Source organism: Dromiciops gliroides, chromosome 1, assembly GCF_019393635.1.
Source record: "Dromiciops gliroides isolate mDroGli1 chromosome 1, mDroGli1.pri, whole genome shotgun sequence".
In the NCBI taxonomy this organism is placed as follows: Eukaryota; Metazoa; Chordata; class Mammalia; order Microbiotheria; family Microbiotheriidae; genus Dromiciops; species Dromiciops gliroides.
Genome location: NC_057861.1, coordinates 4,060,310 through 4,071,281, shown reverse-complemented (window position 1 = coordinate 4,071,281; position 10,972 = coordinate 4,060,310). Strand labels below are relative to the sequence as shown.

General features: G+C 43.9%; 1 protein-coding gene across 1 annotated transcript in view; it reads left to right on the top strand.

The window, feature by feature from the left end:
- The first annotated feature begins 3,529 nt into the window (after positions 1–3,529).
- Positions 3,530–10,972, top strand: part of LOC122738851 (zinc finger protein 501-like) — a 44,804-nt gene continuing 37,361 nt past the window's right edge. Inside the window, exon 1 of the mRNA XM_043980756.1 lies at positions 3,530–3,663. The gene's annotated coding sequence lies outside the window, so the exon portion shown is untranslated. The remainder of the gene's footprint in view (positions 3,664–10,972) is intronic.

The window sequence follows — 10,972 nt, the reverse complement described above, 5'->3', positions numbered from 1 at the left end:
TTTTTCTCTACTCTGCCCATGTGGCATCTCATGCAGTCTGGTTCTGGTAACCATGGGCTTAAGAGAAGAAATTTGAATGAAGAGCCATCAGGAGCAAGAAGTAGACAAAAATCAGGAGAGGGGGACTCTTTCAGGCAGTAAACTGCATGATCCCCATGGGTAATTTTAAGAAAAGAAACTTGCATAAGCTTCATCTTTATTTGGTCACAGAGGACAGAAATGGGAGCAAGTTGTAGAGCAGTAAATGTATGCTTGATGTCAGGAAAAACTTCCCAACAATTAGAGCTACTCCCAAGCAACATAGGGTGCCTTAAAGAAAGTTCCCTCTGATTGGAGGTTTTTGACAAGAGGCTGGGTGACCACTTGTTGGGGTAACTAATTTTTGCATGTGATTTGGATTGTGTCTGCTGAGATCCTTTCTTGTTCTAAAATTCTGCTATTAGGTAATTTCTGGAATTGTCTGATTACCCTAATGACCTCATCGAGTGTTATCTTTGATGTATGTCAAGTATTCTTATGAAAAGTTTATATAGGGGCAGCTAGGTGGCGCAGTGGATAAGCACCGGCCCTGGATTCAGGAGTACCTGAGTTCAAATCCGGCTTCAGACACTTGACATATACTAGCTGTGTGACCCTGGGCAAGTCACTTAACCCCCATTGCCCTGCAAAAATAAATAAATAAGCAAACAAAAATAAATTTAAAAAAAAGTTTATATAGATGAGAAAGTAGGCATATAGATCAGTAGTCCTTGATATTCTTTTGTTCAATTTGGGGGCGGTATTAATAAGGCTTAAGGTTTTTCCTCCCTCTTTTGCCCTCTTCATCTTCAGACACCTTATGAATCAGTCCTTCAACACCCTCACAATTATGTTCCTTGCTGGAGAGATCCCTTCTTTTTATGTTTGTTCCAACGGAGCTTTTTTCTCCCTACTATATCCAGAACTGTAATTTTAACTGGACATGTCAAGATGTCTATTGAACATCCTGTTCAAGATGTATGATGGGTAGTTAGAAATGTGAGACTGGAGGCCAGCAGAGAAGTTAGGGCCAGATAAGTAGATTTGAGAAGCACAAACACAGAGAAGATAATTAAATCCATAGGAGTTGTTGACATCACAAAGCGAAGTAATATAGGAGATGAGAAGAGGACTGAGGACAGAGGCCCGTGGGACACCTACTTTTAACAGGCACGACAGGGATGAAGATCTAACAAAGCAGCCTGATGAAGGTAAGATAAGAGAGCCAGGAGAGTGCTGCCCAAAGACCTAGAGAGAAGAAAGAATTACAAAGAGGGTGATGGACAGCGTCCAAGGCTGCAGAGAGTCAAGGAGGGGGATTGAGAAAAGGTGATAGGATTTGGCAACTAAGACATCATTGGTAACTCTGGAGAGAGGGGCTTCAGTTGAGTTAGAAGGCAGACTGCAGAGAATTAAGATGGGAATGAGACCAACAACAACAAAAAAAGTGGGAGCATCTACTAGACAGCTGAGTTTAGCCAGAAAAGGGAGAAGAGGACTGACTCATTTCAGTCATTGTTTCCCCATTACTTAGCACTGTACACTGTAGGCACTTAATATTTGTTGAATTAGAATCAATGCTATGTACACCTGTGAGTACCCTCTGATTGCTACCTCAGCAAGGAAGTTTATGGGCATTGTGGCCAGATGTCTGGAAGATGCAAGGGAGGACCACTCCCTATTATGGTTCCCTTTCCCCCTCCAGATCTGAGGAGTATAAGACAAAAAAATCAGGGGGCAGTATCAAATGAGAGTTGTTTTTTTGTTTGTTTGTTTTGATTTGTAAGGATGAGAGATGGGCATGTTTGTCAGTAGCCAGGAAGGAAGACAGAATATAGGGATCGTTTAAAGACAGAAGTGGGACAATCTTCTGGAGAAGATGAGAGGGGACAGGATCAAAGCAAGGTGCCTGTAGAAGGTGGAAGAGCCACCTCTTTATTGAGACTGAGACTGAAGGAGATAGTGGTGGCAGATGTCTGAGTGACAGGAGATGGGAGAAGGAGATCTTAGTGTGTGGCATGTAGTGCAGCAACTGTATCAGTTCCCATGGTTGGGGAGGAAGGATGCTGTGAATTTCTGGGCAGAAAAGATTGCACGTAGCACAATGCCTGGAAGTAGTGAGCGCTCCATAAATGCTCAAGTATTGATGGAACATTTTCAGAGAAAATAATAGGGGCCCAGGAGCTGACTTTTGAAGGGGATTGGGGTGGTGAAGATTCACGAGTCAAAAAGGAGGGTGGGGGACCATCAATAGACACGGGGAACTTTGGGGGAAGGATCAGGTTTAGGAATAAAAATGTTTCTGTTTTGGACCTAACGAGTTTGCAACACCCAGATGGAGATCGTAGATTTAGAGCTATGGATGGGACTGGTTCCGAATTAATACATGAAAGGACACACCCTTTCTGCTCAGGAATGGCAACTGCAGACACGGGACCTTCCACATCCTGTCGGCTGCAATCCCCTCTTCCTTTTGCTGAAGTTTTTTTGAGCGTGTGTGGGAACGTACCACTGGGGCTGGGGGTTAGGGTTGTTTTTCTATAGGGAAGTAGCTGGTGTTTCTAAATAAAGTGAATCAAAGTCATTAAAAATGGAAGAAAAATGCCTGTTTCTGAAACACAGTATTGAGAGTACTTGGCGTCCAGTCATCCATCCAGCTCAGACCATCCCCCCACCCCAGCCCAGGACATCCAAGGAGGCCTACCTCACTGCTCCTGAATGACCAAGGGGTCATTCAGCTCAGGCCAGTAGCCCCGCCCCCCAACACATACCCAGGGGCTCAGTCATCCCAGGTCAGGACATACGAGGACCCCCCCACCATACCCAAGGGGTCATCCAACCCCTCCCCCCCAGCTCCTGAAAAACCAAGCCCTGCTGCCATGACAGCCCTTGGGACTGCCCCCTCCCCCAACCTCCATCCTTCTCTTCTCCGGGTCGGACACCCCCAGACCCTTCCCCTCATCTCAGAACACCCTTCTGGACGAGGTCCCTCCGCCCCGGCTAGTGAAGGGGGAGCCCAGGGGGGACCCAATCTCGAACGGGGCGGCCCGTTCAAGGCTGGGGGAGGAAGAGGACGCCCTGAAGCTGCCCCAGTCTCCTCATCTCCTCCTACTTTAAGGCGGAGGAGGATGGATTATCTCGATGGGGTGGGGGCGGGGGTGAAGGAAAGAGTCCTTGGATCCTTAAGACTAACAGCCGAGTCAGCTCATTGGCGCATGCGTAACTAATTGCCACAAACTTTAACATTTATTTATTTATTTGTTTATTTTTGCGAGGCAGTGGGGGTTAAGTGACTTGCCCAGAGTCACACAGCTAGTAAGTGTCAAGTGTCTGAGGCTAGATTTGAACTCAGGTACTCCTGAATCCAGGGCCGGTGCTTTATCCACCACTGCGCCACCTAGTTAGTTGCCCCTGCCACAAACTTTAAACTACGTTTCCCAAAGGTCCTCGCGGCTCCAGAAAACGCTATTCCCCACGTGATTTCCTTTCCTCGGCTCCCCTTGCACCGGAAGTCGCCTCTTCGGGCTCTCCTCTCTCTTCTCGCGGCTCCCAGCCCGCTCTGGCCTCAGCACCTCCCAGATTCTGGCCGAGGAGGCTGGGGTTGGGGTAGGAGAAGGGGAGGCACCTGCCAGAGAGCGAGTAAAGGTAAGATTCAAGACCGGGAAGGAGGAGGGGAGGGCGGAGCCTCGGGCGCCATGTTTTCAGCCTCAGACCAATCATCATCCCCGCTCTGCGAGTTTACACGCTCATTGGTCTACTAGTGGGCGGGACTAGACGCGAGCCCAAATTAGGCAAAACTGCGGTCTCACCTCGTTTCTCGCAATCGCAGGGCTCTAGGGGAAGAGGGCGGAACTTCGAGGCTGGAGCCGTGAGATCGAATCCCGCCCTGCCACTTACTCCTGACCACTGCCCTAACCCTAGTGCAACCCCTCATCCCCTCGGGCCTGGACTGTTTTTTTCCTAAAATGCAGATCTGACCATGTGACTCCCCGCCCCCACACCCTGTACCTTCCGGGGGCCCCGTTTTTTTGACATTCCGAATCCTTTCGTAGCATGCCTCCTTCTCCCCCACCCCACATTGTCATCCAAGGGCACTGGCCTCCTTCTTACAGCGGGACTCCCAAAGACCCCGTCCTCCCCACCCCCAGTTGGGAGACAGGGAACCACCCCTCTTTGCTGTTAGTGCCTTCTCACAGAGGGTCTTCTCTTTTCTTTCCTCAAGAGGAAATTCAAGCACTTGACCCCCATCATCAGTGTCGATTGGATTATAATACACGGGACTCCGGAGGGGAGGGGATGGGACCCTATAGTTAGTTACCCAGGTCAAGTAAACACGGTCCTTTCCCATAGATTCCCTTTCTCTTGTCTGATTGCTGGGCAAACCTCGTCGAACCTTAACCCTAACTAATGTCCCTCATCCTACTCCGTTCTGCATAACTGCTGCTGAACTCACCTGGAAGAAGTCAAAGGTTAAGCCTTTCCAGCACCAGCTGCACTTTAAGTCATAACAACCCCATTTTCCCCAACTGGTGGGACAGTTAGAATATTCCTTATTCTCCATTGCCACTTCCAGACTCTAACACCATCACTCACCTACCTTTCCTTCTTTGAGGTCGACTCAGTTTCATCGAGTGCAAAATGGGGATGATGATAGCACCTAACCTCACAGAGTTGTGAAGATCAAATGAGATGATGTTGGTAAAGTGCATTTCACTATTGTTTATCTATCATTCTCAAAGAGGACTGTGACATCGGGAGGTGATGTCATGACTTGCACTGATTGGATTTAAGTGCAGGAGGGCTGTGCAAAGTCGCCAACCTCACTCTCCTCCAGAGCCATCTGGGTCCAGTAGCAAGATATAGATCAGGACGGCTGGTGATGGCTTCAGATGTTTTTAAGGAAATTGGGATTAAGTGACTTGCTTGGGGTCACACAGCTACTAAGTGTCGGGCCTTTCCTCTCTATACATCGCACTAACTCATTATTTAAACCACTCTAGAATTGTTAGCTGTTGGTTTTATGATTAACAACACCTCCACCAGGCTCCACACAGGGATAGTTATACCTTTGATCTCACCATCACCCAGAAGTGTTCCACTCCCCCATGCAAATTCTGAAATTCCTTTATTGGGTCATAATCTTTCATTGCTTCATTTCTGAATACCCCTTACTCTTCCTACATTTGTTCTTTGTCCTCACCATGCTGGTCAGTACTTCCATCTCTCAGTTCTTTCACCCAATGGGGTGGGGGAGATGAGCAGAACATCACCCGCTTCTTCCTCTGGCCATGCTCTCCTCTCTTCCCCATTTGGACTCCTTAGTGACCTTCTTCAACTCTATATCCTCCTCAGCTCTTGAGCCCCCTTGGCCAACCCTAAATGTGGATTTCTCCTACTCCTTTCCCTCATTGGAGCTGAAGGCACTTATAAACCATGCTGATTGGGTCCGCTAGCGATTCATGTTCTCTAATCTCAACTGGGTCCGCTCTGCATCGGGACCCTCCTTCTGGTATTCCATAATTCTTTCTTCCAGCCCCATACAGGATCTCTTTCCTTCACCTTCTCATTTGAGGATAAAAACTCTTTCTTTACTGAGAAAACTGAAACCATTTGATACAAGTTCCTTCTCAAGACACAGCCCCATGACATCATTGCCTGCTCTCTCCTCCTTTACTCTAGCTTCTGATGAAGGAGTGGCCCTTCTCCATGTATCCTCGATCCCATTCACTCCCATTCACTCCAGAAGTTTGCTCCCTCCATCTTCTCCAACTCTAACTACTCCCAGTCTACTGGATCTTTCCTTGACTTACAAATAGCCAAGTCTCCCTTATACATAGAAAAACAAAACAAAGACCTTCCCTAGAGCCTATTACCATCCCTTCCCCAAGATTTCATCCTCTATCCTTCCCTTTTCAGCTAAACTTTTTGAAAAACCCTTGCACACAATAGGTTCCAAATGAACAATTGTTGAGTTCAGTTGAATATTAGGAAAAAGCCCATAGGTTCCCTTCCATTTTTACCTCCAAAGGAGAGTGTTTAGGGGGTTTAGAGATTCAGAGGGGTGGGAAGGGCATTACTGGGCTGTGGGTATTGGAGCTGAAAGGCAAGACTGTTCTCTCTCATGGTTTCCCTTTCCAGCTCCACCTTCTGAGGACTCTGTCCCTTCCCAGTAGGTGAGAGCATTGAGGGGGACAGAATGGCTCATGTACTCCTGACATCCAGGGTTCCTCAGGTGAGTGGAGGATTTCTTTTTTGATACAGCATTTTGACTGGATTTTGGGCATACTTCTTTCACACATCCTGTTGTTACTCAAGAACTTCAGGACATTATCAGCTCAGGTCCAGAGACCTGGAAGATAGAATAGAGTTATCTGGTACAACTTCCTCATCTTATAGAAGAGGAAACTGAGGCCCACAACAGAGGGGAATTGCCATCTCTCTCTCTCTCTCTCTCTCTCTCTCTCTCTCTCTCTCTCTCACATACACACACACACACACACACACACACACACACACATCAGAATTTAAACTCAGGTCCTTAGATTCCAAATCAAGTTCTCTTTCTACTCTATCATGTGTCCCCAGCCCCACTATAAAAATCTCTTCCCATTACCTAGTGTTCCTCTTTTTTCTTTCTAAATTCACTGCTTAATTTATCAAGAAATATAAATTCCTTCATTAAAATGTAAATTTCTTGTGAGTAGGGATAGTTTCATTTCCCATGATATTTGGACGGAATTCCTTTGATGGTGAAAGCCCCTTTTCCTGAATACTTGCAAAACTTTATGTTTGGAATAGACATTCTGAAATCTAACCACTGTTTCAAACTTGGGAGTTTTCTCTGTCATGGATATGTAGATCTTATCAATCATTATCTTAAAGTCTGTTTCTAAAATTTCTGGGAAATATTCTTCTATCATTCCCTGAAGTTTGGCATCTAAGATTTTTAACTTTCTTTTTATTTTTCTAGGAGATGATACTTAAATGATCCCTGCACTTCTTCTCTTTAGCGTCATTAGTACCTTATATGCAATTCATGTTCTTTTCTTTTTTTTTGCGAGGCAATGGGGGTTAAGTGACTTGCCCAGGGTCACACAGCTAGTAAGTGTCAAGTGTCTGAGGCCGGATTTGAACTCAGGTACTCCTGAATCCAGGGCTGGTGCTTTATCCACTGAGCCACCTAGCTGCCCCAATTCATGTTCTTTCAAAGTTTTTGTCTTTTGCTTTTCTTCTGCCAAATATTCTTTTATTTCTGTTGTTTTTATTTCCAAATCTGTCATTCTTTTTTTTTTTTTCACAGCCTCTGGTATTTTGGAGAGGTCCTCAGTCATATGTTCTGAATTATTTACTGGTGTCAGGAAAATTTCTAAGTCCAATGGAGGAACAAAAACACCAAAGTCTCCAAGCCATAGAAAATAGGTTTGTTGAGAGAATGCCTCACAATAAAACCAGTCAGTCAGGGGTTGGACCTGAAAGACCTTGAGTTACAAAATCAACAGGTTTTTATACCCCTCCAGAGCTTGAATGCTTCTGTACAATACTAATTAAAAGTATCTAAAATTAAAGCATCTTCTTAAGAAATATCGAAACTGCCTACATGACAAATGTCAGCATTTTCCAATACTCATATCATCCTTCTTGTGGCAACAGGGTCATAATTCTGCTGCATGACCCCTTCTAATCAAGCATATCACTAGTGAGCTGCATGACCCCCTTGAGCTAAGCATAACACTCGTGGTTTCTAAAATATAATATTGCTGACTATTGTATCTTCTGATATTATTTAATGCTTGACATTGGTAAGTATCATCTGACATTATTAAGTAGGAAGAAGAGAGACATAATCTACTAATACAATTAAAATAAGATATCTAAATATAATAAATCACAATTTTCAATTAATATGCTGATTATCATAATTAAATCACTTTAAATCTCTTATAACTAAGGGATGGGGAAAATCTCATTCACACTTATCTTATTATCTTTCCTTCTTGAGACCTCTTGATTTCCCACCGAGTTTCCATCTTAATACCTTCTTTTTAAGCTTTACTTCACTTTTGAGTTATTCTGGAATATCTTACTATATGTCCATGATCTTTGGAGAATCTACAGAATTTATTCTATTGCCTTTTTATTTTAGGTTCACTCTCCTTCATATGATAATACTCGCTGTATTGTGATTTTAAAAATTCCTTTTGTTGTTGTTTTCCATTTTGCCTTTTAGATTGTTGGTTTTTATCCACTTAAGATCTGAGTTTATCATATCCAGCCTTTTTGTCTTTCATAGTCTATGCCAGACTACCCTCTCCCTTCCAGCACCTGGACACGTATGTTTTCTTCTACATAAAGCTCTGAGCTAATGCAGCCACAGACTTTTTTTTTCTTGGAGAGGGATAGTTGTTGGGCCCAACTAACTCCCTGTCCTTTATAAATTCCACTAAGCAAGAACTGACCACAGCTAGGCTTATGATCCCCTTTCCTTGGTCTAGCAAGCCCTTCTCTATCTCACTTGGCTTTTCTAAGCCTTTTCCCTGACCCTTCCTTTAAGATCTGCCTCCTCTTCCTATTTTGTGACTGGGTAAAATTAGTCATTTCCATCTCTTGGGATTGAAGTTTAGGCTCGGTTCCTTCCATGGGATCAGACAGAGTTCACCAGAGCCAGACCTTGAAAAACAGTCTTATCAGGTTGTTTGGGCTGGCTTCATCTGGATGGATTCTGAGTGGTTGGGGGAGGGGATGGGAGCTTTATGTACTTTAACTCTGCTGTTATTTCAGAAAACATTTCCATTAGTGGGAAGGCCTTTGTCTTTTTTGTCTTTTCTTGTTCCTTCAATTTTATTTACTGTAGATTTGGTGCATTTTCTTCTTTGGGGGATTGTTGGGATAGAAACTTTATGTTAAAAACAGCTGTTGGGGGCAACTAGGTGGCGCAGTGGATTAAAGCACCAGCCCTGGTCTCAGGAGGACCTGAGTTCAAATCTGGCCTCAGACACTTGACACTTACTAGCTGTGTGACCCTGGGCAAGTCACTTAACCCCCCAAAAACAAAAACAAAAATAAAAAACAGCTGTTATTCTATCTTGCTGATCAATGACTGAAAATTTTTTTTGTTTGTTTTTGTTTTTGGCTGGGCAGTGAGGGTTAAGTGACTTGCCCAAGGTCATACAGCTAGTAAGCATCAAGTATCTGAGGCCGGATTTGAACTCAGGTCCTCCTGACTCCAGGGCCAGTGCTTTATCCACTGCACCACCTAGCTGCCCCGACTGAAACTTTTAAAGATAAATGTGGCGGGGTGCAGCTAGGTGGTGCAGTGGATAAAGCACTGGCCCTGGAGTCAGGAGGACCTGAGTTCAAATCCGGCCTCAGATACTTGATGCTTACTAGCTGTGTGACTTTGGGCAAGTCACTTAACCCCCATTGCCCTGCAAAAAAAAAAAAAAGATAAATGTGTGTGTATGTATATATGTGTGTGTATACATATATATGTATAAATGGTGCTATAAACATATGAATGTGAAAGAATCATTGATGGATCATCTTGTCAATGAGACATGTTCCCTTTACCATTGTGAACTGCAACCTTTGATTGTTGTTCAGTCATTGTTCAGTTGTGTCTGACTCTTCGTGACCCCATTTGGGGTTTTCTTGGCAAAGATACTGGAGTGGTTTGCCACTTCCTCCTTCTCCAGCTCATTTTACAGATGAGGAAACTGAGGCAAACAGGGTGTCTAAGGCCAGATTTGAACTCAGGAAGATGGGTCTTTCTGATTCCAGGCCTGACACTCTATCTAATGTACCACCTAGATACTCCATGTAATCTATGATACTTTTGTCCTACTAGATCAAAGCTTCTTAAACTGTGGGTTTAAATGCGAGGGTGTCGAAAAATTTGGCAACAGTCAAAGGTTATGTATACCTATTTTATATACCTATGTACCCAGGGTCACATAAAAATTTCTCAGGCAAAAAGGGGTTGTGAATGGGAAATTTAAGAAGCCCTGTACCAAAGAAAGCCTTTGGAGTTGCTTGAAGCACAAAGTCACATAGTATCAGAGATGACATTTCAACCCAGGGCTTGATGCCTCTAAGCTCAGCACTGTATCCATTATGTCATATTGACTCTATGCAAAGGGATATTGTTGTTTGTTGTTGTTGTCATTTGTTCTGCCTCTTAAAATCTGAGGATTATTTTTCCTGATGATACAGAAGCTAGAAGATGAGCCTAAGTGTAATTCAGGGAGAAGAGGGAAATTTACATTTTTCATTCCTTTCAGATTGGAAAACAAGGCCTGAAAACAAGGAGTTGACTCCAAATTTGGGCATATCTATGGAAAAATCATTCCAGGAAATATTGACTAAGGATGGTCCTCATAGCTCTAAGTTGGGAGAATGTGGCTCAAAGCTGGTGAGGCAGCAGACTGATGAGGAAAAACATTCTAGAAAAGTAAAAATCACCCAAAGGATAATTACCAATGAAGGAAAAGAACATGAATTTAATCAGTTTGGACAAAGCTTCAGTATAGAACTAGACCTTTTTTCCCCAAGAGGGAGCATCTCTAGGAAAGAGTCTCCATAAATGTTATACCCAGAGGAAGAACATTAAACTTTACTTGGACCCAAGTCATTGTAATAGAAGTGGCTCAAAGAAGACATTTTCCAAGTATACTAAATGTGGAAAATACTCTGGTTATAACTCAGGCCTTGCTAAAAATCTTGGTTTCCAGACTGGTGAAAAATATTATCAGTGTGTTGAATGTGAAAAGACGTTCCTCCGGAGCAGAGAATTTATTCAACACCTGAGAATTCACACTGGAGAGAAACCTTATACATGTAATGAATGTGGAAAGTCCTTCCGACAGAGACCACACCTTGCTCGGCATCTGAGAATTCATACTGGAGAGAAACCTTATGAATGTAATGAATGTGGTAAGGCCTTCTGATAGAGCATATC